This window comes from Maniola jurtina, chromosome 10 (assembly GCF_905333055.1).
Source record: "Maniola jurtina chromosome 10, ilManJurt1.1, whole genome shotgun sequence".
In the NCBI taxonomy this organism is placed as follows: Eukaryota; Metazoa; Arthropoda; class Insecta; order Lepidoptera; family Nymphalidae; genus Maniola; species Maniola jurtina.
The window spans coordinates 7,892,484-7,908,103 of NC_060038.1; the positions used below are offsets into that span (position 1 = coordinate 7,892,484).

The following is a 15,620-nucleotide window of genomic DNA, read 5'->3' on the forward strand; positions in this document are numbered from 1 at the left end:
AGCCAAAAAATACCTCAAGTAACCAGGTAGAGGTATTACACAATATTTCCTCCAAATACTAATTAAATTCATACCTTAAAAATTACCCTGCTTGGTTATTTTTGCCCTAAATTTAGGGGAAAATACTCTAAGTAAGGAAGTTGGACCTATTACTTTTTTAAATTAGTTTTACGGCTCTGGGCTCTAGTCCTTTTGAGCCCGAGACACAATGGTGCATCCATTGTGCATCACACTGATCATAACTCACAATTAGTAATAAGTGTCGATGGTGCCATATTCATATTCGATTGATGGTTTTACTTTTGGGTATTGTCTATTGATGATGTAGAAAGTAGAAACGGATAACATTGATAGAATAGGTATAGCCTGACCGTGCCTGATCAGAAAAATAAAATACCTACCCATGCCATATTGTGGAAGACCCGTTATACTAATTTTGGTGGAACTAATAAATTGCTATACAATTTTGGGTAATTTTCTAAATGGAATATATTGAAAGCCCAAGCACGCCCAAGAGTTGGTAACTACATATGTATTACCATTAAAATTTGAATATTTATGAAGGAATAAAACAAACCCAAAACATAATATTTTTAGGATTATGTACTGTAAAAAGAAAAAAGGAACCCCTATAGGATTGTTTGACACTCTGTCTGTATGTCGTGTCGTGAAGTAAGAGAAACCTATACCTTTATGGTATTTCATGGGTACCTAGTAACTACCTACTTCTCGTTGACTTAGAATCATGAAATTTCGCAGGTAGGCGGTCCTATACCAAAAGTAAAGAGTAACGAAGTTCCTATCTAGTATCTACACAGTACACACCTACCTATAGGTATCTTCACACTAAAAGATTTGTACCTACTCGTCTTCATTTTATCAGGTAACATTCTCTCACTATAATTTTCTTAGTCGTTGTTTCGCCTTTTGCTCTCTGAACTTCGACATCGTTTTTCCTAAATACGTTATAATCCCGTGATTACTTAGTTTCACGGTGTACCATTTGTGTTAATAGGCAGGTAAGTACCTACCATGTTAATACCTATCAAAGAGTTCTGCCACGAAAGCCAATAGGTACCTAGTAATTTTTTGAAGACTTCCCTACAGCTCAACGTCTCGAGAGGATCGTAATGTTTTACCGGACACTCCATATTATGGATGTAGATACAGACAGATAGTTGTATTTTTTATGTCGTGTAATTGTTTGACTACAGAACAAATAATCGAGTTGACTATTAAATAATTAGGTATTCAATCTATCTGTTATCTGTCGATAGGTTATTTAACAACGTTGTTATTTTTTTTAAATACAGTAGGTAGGGTCTTTTTGAGAAATTATTGTATCAACGCATAGTATAACAAGAGATTACGGATAGATTGATTACTAATTTACTATGTATGTAAAGCTTGATCGTACCAATCTTATTTCTATGATTACTTTGTCTGCTAATCATCACAGATTATAATAATATGATAATAGTTGCGGCATCGCAGTGTCATGAGACGTTATGTAAATGAGTACACACTGCCTAGCGGGCACATTGCAAAGGGCAAGATGTAATGACCGGCGCCGTCCTCCTACACAGTACTGCTGACCCTGCGTGCCTGCGTCCCTCATTCGAGCAACTACAGTCTAGACGACATGCTGTGTAATGTCTCATGTACCTACAATACATACAGTAAGTTGTTGCCGTTATCTGTCTGCTGACAAATTATTATACTTACTTATTACAGTAGTCATCTACATAGAATATATTTTGTGTGAATTTGTACGAAAAACTGTACAATTGATGACCCGTCCATAGACTGTACGTCCTGCCCTTTGATATAGGTACTTACTAGTCAAAGTCCTTCTACCATTTGAGTTGATCAGATAAAACTAACGCGAACAGTTTTGACTCGACTTTCGAGCCTCCTCATTATCGTTTTTCTTCGTAGGTACATCGTGTGTTACAGTAGAAACGGATGGTATACTCGTATTTTGACTCTCAATTCGTAACAAAAACCTATTGCTTTATGTTTACATCAGGCGCCTAGTAATAATTACGAAATTCTCTTGTTAAATCATCGCTTTTTAGGTTTCTGTAGCCAAATAGTGAAAACGGAGCGCTAATAATTACACTCTGCTGTCTGTCTGTCCGTCCGTCTGTCCGACACATGATACAGTTCTCTAGCTCGTAGATTAAATGAGTTATAAGCCTGGGTAGAACGTTGACCCAAAACCAAATATTGAATTAAAAATTCAATTCAGTTATTTTTGACGGGGGCTCCCATACATGAAAAAAGAGCAAATGTGTATTTTGCGGTCAACTGGTCTTAGAGTTAAAAAAAATAATTCAGAAATAGGATTATTTTTTACTTTTTTAGATAGATTTTGAAATCCTGTAGGTGCTCTTCGATTTTCCAGGGTAAAAAAGCCTATATCCATGACCAGGATGCAAGCTATCTTGTGATAAATAAATGAAGCCCATCATGGCCGTGACCAGGAATCGTTTCATGAGAAAAAACTTTTGTTCGACTTGACGGGGTAATTTACTTACCTAGTTAGTGGTATTTTATCATTCGCGAGTGCAAAATTTTTGGTATTATATTTTACTAGCCGATGCCCGCGACTTCGCCCGCGTGGATTTAGGTTTTTCGAAATCCCGTGGGAACTCGTTGATTTTCCGGGATAAAAAGTAGCCTATGTGCTAATCCAGGATACTATCTATCTCCATTCCAAATTTCAGCCAAATCCGTCCAGTAGTTTTTGCGTGAAGGAGTAACAAACATACACACACACACACACACATACAAACTTTCGCCTTTATAATATTAGTGTGATAAAAAATAATAATAGTACCTAAAGTAGATGCAAGAAATCACGTATTATGCATTCTGAAAATGGCTACGGCCAATGAAGCCCATGACTTCTTCGTTTTTATAAATTCCGAAAATTTATTTTCTGGGATAAAAAGTAGCCCAAGTACATGCGGTGTAACAGATTGACATAAAGTCAGACATGCCTTCGAATTTATAATATTACTTACTAGTATGGATTAATATGGATATGGATATAGAAAGGTAAAGGTTACCGACAGTGCAGACATCAATATTAAGGGCGAAAGTTGTTTGCGCTTGTCACAATGCATCAAAAGTAGATTTACTTGCATGTAGGTAAACTAGTGAACTCTAAATTACCTAAGTACCTACTTGAGAATAAGTCAGCATGTCACTCTCGGTGAAATATGGCTTAGGTACGTGCAACCGAAGAAAGGGCCAACGTGTTCACGTATTTCTAGGCACAATGGTGAGTTTCGTACGCAGCTAGATCGTTATCATTTGGGAATCACGCTAACAAGTAAACGTGCCATGGAATGGGAGTCGGAACGTTGCGCCCAACTTCAATACGGAGCATTGCTGCAGCAAATATCTACCCGCGTCGTCGGTCCCACCGCAGATCGAGATACTTGCTTGTATGTTAATGGGACCCTTACCGTGCGACCGCGTACTGTACAACCTGATGGGATAATATCCAACCCCATATAGAGCGGTAGAACATACGATACAGGTGTATAAAAAGGTCTAGGCAGGACCAAAAATGTAATAGAGACAAAGCGGGGTCTCGTTTCCATTGTCACCTCTCGTAATAACAAAGATAATATTATCAGAACTAATAATCCCATTATCGTGGTTAAAGATTTTCAAGTTCCTAGGCCCAAGATTCCATGTTGATAGACGTTTCAAAAGGTAACGAGATTATGTAAATAGGAAAAGGTAATTTACTCAATATTCCTGTTGTGCGACTTTAATTTCCTGGATCAGGGAAGCCTCGTCGATTCGTATCTAGATTATCAGACTAAGATCTGGTTTAGCAGTAGGTACCTACCTAGACGTTGAGAACTTTTATAATTAATGTCGGTCCGATTAATAAAATGATTAGGTATCTACCTAAGTTTGTAAGAATGTGCTAATGTAATTTTTACTAACAAGCTTTATTTTATTTTCAAGCGCTTAGGCCGGGTGTACACCGTGTGCCTACTGATTCCTCTTCATGGGATATTGTATGATTAGCAGGAGGATGGAGTCAGTGTCCGCTCATCACTCTGAGCCAGATCATCCAGATAGGCCTAGGTTTAGATTACTATATTAGGCTAGTCGCAGTAGGCCTAGTGCATAGGTAGGTACCTACCTACAGTGGGCATTGAACAGTTTTGATTTGGATAGGTACAGTGGCAGTGGGTTTAGGCTAGGGTAGGTACATTGGGCACTCGGCATTGGGCTGGGGAGCCCAACCCAACAGGGGAGATTAGACAACGAATGAGTTCATAACAAAAGGGTGTACGGCGTTTTACAGGAGAGACAAAAATGTGAATAAAATCAAAACTAGCTTACCTGGTAGACGGAGGTGGAGGGCATATAGTGTCGCTCGTCGGAGATTGGTCCTGTGTTCTGACCGGCGAGGTGAAACTCCGTGAGCTTTTAAGTCGGTACTTATTAGTCTTTATTATATTTTTTTAAATCCATTTAGGTCTCAGCATAGTTCAAACACCGCGGCGGATGGACTCAACAGCCCGTCTTGCAGTTTGTAAATTTTTGTTTTAAATTATACCATTCACCTAAATAATATTAAAATCATTTATAATACCTACTTACTAGGCTCGTGAACCATAAGAATTTATTTACTGCACTCGTTCTGTAGGTGCATAGATATAATATATTTAAACCGCTAGTGCAAAGTTTTAATTATTCGTTTCATTAATCATATATATTTCATTATAAATGATCCAGTAACGAATAACAGGACGTGAAAGCGGCGTTCTCTGGCCAGATAATCTGATCAATCGCGATTCGCGCCAAAGCCTCGATCGAGAACAAGGGCCCAGTAATGTAACAGTATAATTGCTGATAGCCGCTAGATTTATTAATTTATAACCGTCGTAAATAGTTCCTCCTGCAAATTGCGAGTCCATCATTTGTCTGTTTTATGGAATTTAGAGGTCGCGTTTCAATATGCGAGATACACCTTTAAATTAATTAATATACCTATACCTATATTTTATAAAGATTTTTCTGCATAGCATAGCAATACGGACCTACCTACTGCGGTCTACAATTCAGTAGGTAAGTATTTACCGTGCGTACTTTAAGACAAATTTTTTGAGTGATACCTATAGAACAAAACTGTTTTGTAGGCACAAAACAGTATAGAGTACAAACAACTTTAAGATCTCAACTCATTGTTTTCTCTACATTAAAGTAATAATGGCTTCCAAGATACAAATTACATGTAAGTACCTACCTACTCTGTGCGGCATTCATACTCAGCATTTGGATTAGGCTCTAAGATAAGTAAGTATATTATTTTAGCCAAGATCATCTACTCGCGCCTTATTACATCGCCATCAAATTGATCGATGTCCTGCCTGCGATTGAGTTGTATGAATCCTGCAACAGCTCTGCGCTTACTATAATAAAGGGCCTGGCCATTACTTAGCTAATAACAAATGATGGAACGGTTCAGTGTTTGTTACAGTACGATCATTTCCGTAGTTAGTTACATAGGTATTGAATTGAAAAAAGAAATATTTAATTGCACCACAAAAAAATTAACGCACATCAACGCACATTTATGTTTTGTTTGACCATAGGTGTTAAGAGGTCATTTGATAGCATTTGACCTCCTACAACCTCTCAAAGAGAAGGTAACGTTTTACTGGACTTCATGTACCTATAAATATGGATTAAAAATATTAAAAATCCGCCCGCTTCAAAACGTTTTTATCTATCTGCCAAATTTCATGATTCTAGGTCAACGGGAAGTAGGTACCCTATAGGTTTCTTGACAGACACGACGGACGGACAGACAGACACAACAAAGTGATCCTATAATGGTTCCGTTTTTCCTTTTGAGGTACGGAACTCTAAAATAGGCAAATGTCCCTATTGTAATAATATACATATTAACTCTAATACTAAGTATTCTGAGATATATTAAAGTATTATATTATATTAGATAACACTTAATTGACTCTAACCTCTGTAAATGTTTATTTGATAATGCGCCGTCCGTTCAGAGCTTCGCTGTGAATATTACCTTCCTGGTCTATGAAATATACAATTAATATGGAAGAAGCTAACCTAATTCACAAGAAGATTTATCGCTAATGCGATGCGCACATAAATGATTTTAGTGCCTTTGGAACTCCATGCTCGTTCGAGAAATTCCATGCGAAGTGTAATTTTCCTCAGCAACTAGGTTCAGCTGTAATTTTCATTACCCGTCCTAGAGGTTCGCGACCTAGGTACTCTAATTAGCTTAGATGCTTATGATTAAACGGCTCGGTCACGATTCGTCGATTTACTTCAAATCAGTTGCGGTTTTGTCTTGATAAGTTGAACATCAGTCAAGACTGTTCTCAACTCTCAACACATTTGCAGCAAAATATTCATATTTCAATTCGCAAAGTTAACAAATCATTATAAATATAGAGAGCTAAGTGCATAGCTAGAATAGGTAGGCCGGTAGCTTAGCTAATTATTTATTTATTATTATCAAAGTACCATGAATATTTACAGTTCAATTATATTACAGACTAGCTGATGCCCGCAGCTTCGCCCGCGTGGATTGGTCAGATCCCCTGCAGCATCAGGATTGAGGAGTTGGACTCCAAATTTTTTATGAAACAATGTCGCAAAGTTCCTCTATCGATTAAAAAAGAAATGACGCAAATCGGTTCAGAAATCTCGGAGATTTCGGTGTACATAGGTAGAAAAACACAACTCCCTTTTTAAAATTCGGTTAAAAAAGTAGCCTATTTTACGCCCTGGTCAATCCTCTACTTGCCTGTGAAAGTCCCGTCAAAATCGGTTCAGCCGTTCCAAAGATTAGCCTTTTCAAACAGACAGACAGACAGACAGACAGACAGACAGACAGACAAAAATTTTAAAAACGTGTGATTCAGTTATGGTATCGTTCAAATAACCATATGAGCTTAATATGAGGTAGTTATTTCGAAATTACAGACAGACACTCCAATTTTATTTATTAGTATAGATATAGATTCTTTGAGTTAAAAATATAAGTATTTTTTGTTTTTCTAAATCTTAAAAAGATTAAAAAACAATAGTGTTTTAAAGAAAGTGTAATCGAACGGCCGATAGGAAGGTCGACGGGGGCGGGAGGTCTAGTACTTATTTGCGTTTATTTAGCTACCTAGATTGTTGCTAACTACATTGTTGCATCTATCAACAGTAAAATTCTTGTTTGAAAACTTTTATTTAATTCGACGAACGAGTAAATGAATTTATTTGTTTTATTTGTTGAGCCAACTTGCATTAAACACAACATTAAAAAGCCATACCTATAGTCTAACTTAAATTAATGAGCGTTTAAAATGTGCCAATGAAGGAGCTCGAACTCAGCTAAATGATACAAAACAATGATGACCAGTTACTAGTTAGCTCTTGTCTGCTATCTTACCTGGTGTTAAGAGACGATGCAGTCTGAGATGTAAGCGGAATAATAAACACAAATCATTGTACCGAAACGCTAATGTGCTTGGCTTTGCCAACAAGTCAGTAATATACAAGCGAAGCCTCAGACGGCACCACACCAGAGACAACTTAACAATTCATAACAAAATCCCAAATTGTCTCTGCTGGGAACTGAATCCAGGCCCTCGTACTTAAAGGATTCTTTTTTTAATTCAGATTCAAGTTAGCCCTTGTCTGCAATCTCACCTGGTGGTAAGTGTTGATGTAGTCTAAGATGGAAACGGGTTAACCTGGAAGGAGTATGGCAGTTTTTATTAAACCCCATACCCCTTTGGTTTCTAGTTTCTACACGGCATAGTTCCACAACGCTAAATCGCTTGGCGACACGGCTTTGCGGTACTAGCCGCGGCCGAAGCCTCCCATCAGACCAGACCAGAAAAGAAATTACTCATAAATTTCCAAACCCCTGCCGGGAATCGAACCCAGGACCTCCCATTAATAAGACCACAGCGCTTACCACTGAGCTACGAAGGTCTCAGAAACAATTAAATGAAATCTCAAAACTCTCTAATTAAATGGATAGTTGGAGCTGATTCACATAGGTACGTTTTAATTTATTTCATACATTTAGATCCTATCAAAGTTCTAAGTCCAGTTCATGTGAACTTCATTCCTGATTTGCATGTTTATCTCTTTTTCTATACTAATTAAAACAGTGAGGTGTCAATTTATGCGATAAGCTTGATTGATTTAATTGCGAGAGTTTTATTTGTAGACTGGACAATAAATTGTAGGTCTACTACTAGATATTTTAAAGAATAAGATATATTTATATTCCGACATTGCAATAAAATGTGACTCTATCAAACACTAACTGATATTATTATCTACTCAGGCGTGCTATGTGATTCGCTCGCAACCTGATGTAGACACGTTGATGTTACGTATGGATGTCAGAAACGCAAGTGTCGACAACAACTGTACATTTAGACTATATTTTGACGTATGATTTTTAACACTGTTGTTACTGTTGTCTCTCAAAGGCACCTTGATCCTTTCATAGTCGCTGATCGTTCCTCCCGGTGTTGGGAATAATATCCACGCAGAGAAACTTTCAGCTTTTATAAAATAACGAAGGTCTGGCCCTCACGGGCTCTCTCTCTCTCTCTCTCTCTATAATAATAGAGAGATAGTTATCATTCCTGAGATGGCATACTTTTTATTATGGAAAATCAAAGTGTTTCCATAGTAGGTAGGTACATCACTTTTAAAATATTATCTAAATACACGCTAGGGAAGTCCTTGTTCACATTGATAATAATAATCAGTTTAGAAATTAAAACAAATGTATAGGTACATTTAAAAAATACTTATACTGATTTCGGCTTTTATTTAGTACTGGTAAAAATGAAGACAACATTTTGTAACATTGATCATATAAAACGATATCAACGCGCACGCAGCTGCTCAGTATGTAGACAGCTAGACAGGACCATCTAGACATTCTTTTTTTATAATTTAGGTAATGACGATTGCCGAATTACGTGAAATTATCTAAGTGAAACCACGTAAAATCTGCATTTAGTACATATACCTACCTATTTAGAAGTTATAAACGAATACATGATAATATTTACATTGATTTCGATGAAGACAAGATTTTGTGACTCTGACTAATAGCTCTTTTTAAGGTTCCGCACCAGAAAGATGCCAAAGGGACCTTATTACTAAGCTTCCGCTGTCCGTCCGTATGTCCGTCAGCGGGCTGTAGGTACCTATCTCGTGAACCGTAATAGGTAGAGAGTTTAAATTTTCATACAATGTGTCCCTATTTCTATAGCCGCTATAACAACAAATTTCTAATAAGCATTTCAAAATGGCTACTATGAAAATTAAAAAAATTAAAAAAATATTTCTTGTATGATGGTAAGGAACCCTTCGTGTGCGAGTCCGATTCGCACTTCACCGTTTTTTTACATTTTATAGCCTTTTGGTTTGAATATTTTCTAATTAGGTACCTAGAAAGGCCCGTCAAGATATTATTTGTACCTAAGGAATAAGATTTTTAAGTAATTTCATGAGATTGTTGGGCATAAAGTAAGAAGGCTCTACCTGTTTGTTCTCTATCTACTTACTTCCAAATAAATGAACCGTTGTTCTGTAGAATTTACTATACCACATTCTAATTAGGCAGTCCGCCCCGAGTTACATACTAGTAGGTAGGTAACTAAAAATACAGTTAATAACTTAGTTAAAGAGCGTGTACAAATTGCTGTTCAAGGCATATGCTTCGGGCTGTCTTCACATTCTAGAGCAGGGGTCTCCAAACTTTGAAGTCTTAGGCTCATAATGATTTTGTCAGTATGTTCCAAGGGCCAAAACAGTTAAAAATTTTCTGCCCTTAACAATATTTCTAGTTAGACTAGTCACAAAGTGCGCGACCTAAGCAAATATACCTACGCTTTTTTTTGCATTTCAATTACTTCAATTAGGTACTTAACATTATTTATTAGTTATTAATATGCTTTAGCTTAGATACTTCAGTTAAGTTGTCTGCGTCATCATTTCAAGCTATCGCGGGCCGGGTTGATGGCCCTGGCGGACCGGATTTGACCCGCGGGCCGTAGTTTGGAGACCCCTGTTCTAGAGCAAAGAATACGTGCATCCTTACTCACTTTATGTTATAAAACATTGCTTCGGGGCCTGCCAATGGGGACTTAATTGGTCCCTTGGGAACCTGTTCTCTACGGTGGGGCCCTCGTAGGTTATAGTTTCGGAAGCCTTTATTAATTTGTGTCGCCTACAGACTACAGTATACTTTACTAATTAGCAAATACACCTACAAGGACCCCTTATTATGAAAGTGGATGCTGTAGCATGCTGTACCCATCAATTTGATACACCTTTGTCAGTTTTGTTATTTATTCGTAATTTCTTGCTTTTTACCCTTCTGGTGCAGGAGTGTAAGGATTTTTCGGGTGTAGGTAGGTATATCTATGAGTGCGTGCGTGATTGTCAAATCAAAAAGAAAAAACTTGAATTGAACACTAAAGAAATTTGACTGCGCGGAAACCTGCAAAACTTAATAAAATTTAATGCTTAATGTGTTGCAGGCTTGTTTCAGACGAGATGTTTAATTTACAGGTTTTACTGTTGTAAATATGTTTCCAGCTGCTGTCATAGTGACAGTCCTCCTTATATGAAACAGTAAACTGCTGGAAATACCTAAGTCTCTTGAAGGGACCAACTAGCTAATTAATAACATTAAGGTTTCATAAATACATAGGTACATAATATCTTAGATCTTGAGAGATAATCGGCACAATAATATTATGTTAGGAGCATCGTGTTCATTGCAAATCAACTTGTGCAAAAAATAGAATCAAATCTAATAGATCGCTAAGATGAGCAATGCAACGTGACTTTCTCATAAACATACTATCTGGCTCACTAGTTCAGATCGGCAGGTAAGTAACGGATTTACATCAGCTGCGTCCTCGCACGTAGTGTAGATATTGTTTCCGTTCACTAACGCAGGTATTTTTCCATTTGCGCCGGGCTTGCATTGTAGTTGATGTAGGTTGTGGTCTGTCTCCGTGCGGTTCCCGTTCATACTTATATTGACCGTGTCGCGGTCAAGAGTCCTCTCCGCGTCCGCCTGCCGATCGCCGAGTGTTTGCGCAGCGGCTTTCACTCGCTGCCGACGCGCGTCTCCCTTTACACCTGTCGATAAGCATGCCCGACCCCTATGAAATTACTGCCTAAATATTGCACCTTGTAATTACAAAGCCACGTCCAATAAGTTCGCCGCGTGCACTTTCGTCACAGCAAAAAATGAACAACGACGCGCCAATACTGTTATTTTCTTTTTGCATATCGGTTTCGGTACGTCGTCGTTTGATAAAAGTTCGGTGCGCCGCCGCCGCAAGTTCGCTCGGGAGAGATCAGATATCGGTTCGTCCATTAGAGAAAAACATAAAACATACCACCTGTAATATGTACCTGCATCCGTCAAGATGCTATCTCTGTGAAATAAATTAATGAATATAACTGAGATGAATCAACAGTGAAGAATCATGACGGTGCAGATCGCATCCGATCGCACTTCGCAATTCGGTGTTAGAGGCTAGAACAATTAATCCGTTAGTAAGATGAGCCTAACATAATAGCAGTAGGTAAAATGTGCTTACAAAAAGTGCGAAGCTAGAGCGTAATTACTCTGAGAGCAATGCCTTTTTACGTTCATAATTGAAATGGATCGTAGTTCCGACTGACAAGGTGGTCGTTTGTGTCCGATGTGGTTTTACTACTACAATCTCGGCTGGTTGGACTAATTGGGTAGGGAGAGCGTAATAAGCGAGCGGCCATTAGGGTGCGCACGCGCTGGCGCGGCGCGCTGCGAGCGGCGCGGTGACCACGGGGAATGCGCACCGAGTCCGCGCTGGTGACATCGACCTGCGGCTCGAGCACGCTGCGCAGTGCACACTGCACCGCTCTAGCCAAGCTGCCACCCGTCACTGTCGATTTGCATGATGGACGATACTTCACTCGGTGACTATGGGGGTATGATTCATAAAAATTCTTTTAAAGTTTATCGCTCGTGAAATATGTAGATATCAAATATCACAATTCACAAAAGGATGCGAGCTTTCATAAAATATTAAAATATGATTAAAATGCATAATTTGTTATTCGCTTTGTAAAAGAAAAAGCATGACAAAATTTGCATATCGTAGTGTACTGATCTGACTTTTAAAACGCGGCACCTGCTAATCGGCGAAACTAAACGTTTTCATAGAACATCCTTTTATTTTTCTGAGCTTGAACCAAGAGTGCCTACCTAGTAAGTAAGAGAGGTACTTAGCAATTTGTATCTAAGGTACCTGGTACCTATATGTCACTATATGTATTAGGTAATTAATTCTTTTCTCCATTTCTATGGCTATTTATACTTAAATTATGCCTATAATAATAAACTAACATTTAGGTAAAAAAAATACTCCACATATGAAAAAGAGGTTTTAATATCGGACAAAGAGATATACTTACATATTAAAAATAGGCTCTCCTAAAGAAGGTAGTGTGTACTGTGTGGAAGTACCTATAGATACTTGGCTACATTTCTGAGTGCAGGCTTGACAGTTTGACCCAATAATCGAATGAAAGGAAAAATAATAAAAGTAAGAATGCTTGAAACATTCTCCAAGCGACATAACTTACTAGGTACTGGGGCTTGTAGTGGCAATTGAGTTAAAATTACACGCAAACCTGCACTGCAGGTCTGTCGTCAGTATAACATGGCTACTATGTCAATAGGTAAATAGCATTTGAATAAACCACCCGTGACGGTTATTATTTTCTTAACAATTAAACTTAACTGTACCCTGAGTTAATAGACGTGTGAATTTATAATTGCCATGCAATACAACGGGGAAGGGTAAAACCACTTTCTAGAAATAACAAAACGATATAATATTGTTGTGTACTTATTTATTTTGGGTATTTATATATAAACGTTCATAAAACAAGAGTTGGTAAATATTTATTACAGACTTAGCAAGTAATCCACCGTCTCAAATTGTTGCTCAAATATGACTTTATTAAATTTAAGATAGTTCTATAAAAAAATATTACTGTATATAATATAATATTATGTTTATTACTTTAAAGTAAACTTTTGTACCAAACTAAGCGAAAATGCTTGTGCTTGGATTTATTCAAATAGTTCAACGGTGATAGGTAAGGAAACCTAAATAATATTGAAGTTTGATTCAGCACTATTCACCTTTGGATTATAAACACGTATTCATGTATTGTAAGAAATATCTTCATAACAATGTCACTCTTATATTATTAGGAGTAGGTGTATGTCACATAAATGTTTCGTACTCATTGTATCTTCCCCTTTATTTCAAGTTTCAAGGAGGTGACGTCACGTTAACATTTATCACTTCATTTTACAACCATATTTTACACAATGCAAAAATACAAACACAAAACAAATTGTTTGTACTCCACGTTCAAGATATTTAGCGATACTTATTTACTAAACACTCTTAGCACTTATGAGAATTAGTAGATTATGCATTTTGTATACATAGGTACCTACTTAAGACAATATAGTTGGTGTACTTAGTTATAAATTATTTTCTTTAAAGCCACTTTTTAAAGTAACAGCCATCATAACAATAATTGTTAATAACAATATAAGAGTATAACTCAATTTTACTTTAAATAAACTTTTTTGCGTGGATATATCTGACAACATAATTACCTACTTGAAATGCTTTACCAGCAGATATCAAACTTACATTACTAATTGTTTGTAATTAAGTAATGTTTAGGCTCGCAGGAGGTGGATGGAAGAAAACTAGTCGGCGATAATATCCTTATAATAATTATATTCAAAGTTACATTTAAATGAAAAGACTAAAAACTAGTGCTTATCTCTAAGGATGAGAATATTCTAACTTAATATTACGATTCCCACATCGCGCGGGTTCTGGTATTACGCCGCGTCAGCTATACGGGTCGTATTCGTACGTGGGAATGGGAATGCATGTTGCGCTGGCTCACTATGTATCAGCCGCTGGCTTCGCCTGCGTAACACCTCCCCCATCAGATCGGCGCTTATGGAACACCTTGGCTGTGAATTGCGCCGGGAGGTCATCGGATGAAGAACTCTGAATTTCGGCTGTGCTTCTTATCTGCAATGTCTTCGTGCGCTGTATTTTACGATAAACTATGATGATTATACTCAGTCCGCAGGTTCCAACCAATATGGTGTATATGGGTATGGTTGTGTGGTAAATACTTCCGTGGTCCGAACTCGGAGGTAAAGTGATAGGTGTTTGAGATGAAACCTTTGCACTTGCATGATGTAGGTGATCCAGTTTTGTGGACTTCAATTCATAATGCGGAGATGGTCTTGAGTCACAGGGTTCTTCTTTTGGTAAATCCATAACTTGAATTGCTTGGCCTTTTATGCGATCGTTTCTATTGAGAATCATAAACTCTGGCGTTTTCAAAAAGCAATTTTGTGGAATTACTGCCAAGTAGCTGCCTCGAAGTGTCCGGTACAGGTCGTGGCCACACGATAGGTGAACTTTCGTGGGCAGCGGAAAACTCATTGTATAGTGACGTTCGTCAAGTTGCTCGAACGCTGGTTTTTCCAAAGTTACTTTCACTGGATGGCAAAACCTACTTCTATTTTGGGCGGTTATAAGTTGTTGGATACAATCTGGTTGATTTGAAGGTTCACGCTGTAAGCTTCTAATATCGGCACATAGATAACCCTTGCTGGTCTTCGGGCATTCAGCCTCTATGTACTTGTACTCGTTCAAGCTTATTGCCAGGAATGGATGATAAGGAATTAGGATCTCATGATTCTTGTTGGGTACAATGAATAATTTATACATATCATATACTTGGGTTAAAATTATAGGAAATTTATAAACTATGAATATTTCGTTTCTTACATAATACGAACCTAATCCTATAATATCATAATACTCTCTATCATCTAAAGATATAATTTTACCAGTACCATAAAGACTGGTTAACCTACTAACTTACTTATAAGGAGGATCCTGCAACAATTGGGCAGTGTTAGGAACTCTCTTTAGTCTTGACTTCGCGATTGGGCCTCGTTTTTTTCTAGTGTAAATGTGGATTGGGAGATTTGCCACAACTACATCCTGAGTATAGCGGGGAGCTGCCTTTTGACGAGAGGCAACAGGGTTTCTAACAAAAACTTGTTGCTCTGGGGAATAATTTGCTTCGGGCTCTCTAGTTCTATTACGACTATTAGTTAAATCTCTGCGTAGACTACTACAGGATTCGTGGATAAGGTTATATGTAATTTTTATTCTATTTTTATGATCCTGTATGTACTGCTGTAAGACATGTGTCGTGAGGTCTATGTCGAGTGGGTCGCGTGGGTCAAAATGTCCAGTTACTATTTCGATTGGTCTGCATTTTGTGAAACTATGAATACTGCTATTGTAAGCTAGAAGAGCATAAGGTATCAGGTTCCTTACTGATTCATCCTTTTGACTGATTCTAAAGATACGAAGGTGTTCTAAGAGTGTCAAGTGAAATCTTTCAACGATACCATTTTCGTTAGGAGTATGTGGTGCGACCTT

At 37.7% G+C, this 15,620-nt stretch overlaps 1 long non-coding RNA gene across 1 annotated transcript; it reads right to left on the reverse strand.

Annotated features, from left to right (window-relative positions):
* Nucleotides 1–8,743: 8,743 nt before the first annotated feature.
* LOC123868801 lies at nt 8,744–14,886 on the reverse strand. The gene is made up of 3 exons (XR_006796725.1): nt 13,419–14,886; nt 8,853–8,861; nt 8,744–8,755 (listed from the first exon to the last, which is right to left on the reverse strand). It is a non-coding gene; the product is annotated as an uncharacterized LOC123868801 (long non-coding RNA).
* Nucleotides 14,887–15,620: the final 734 nt, after the last annotated feature.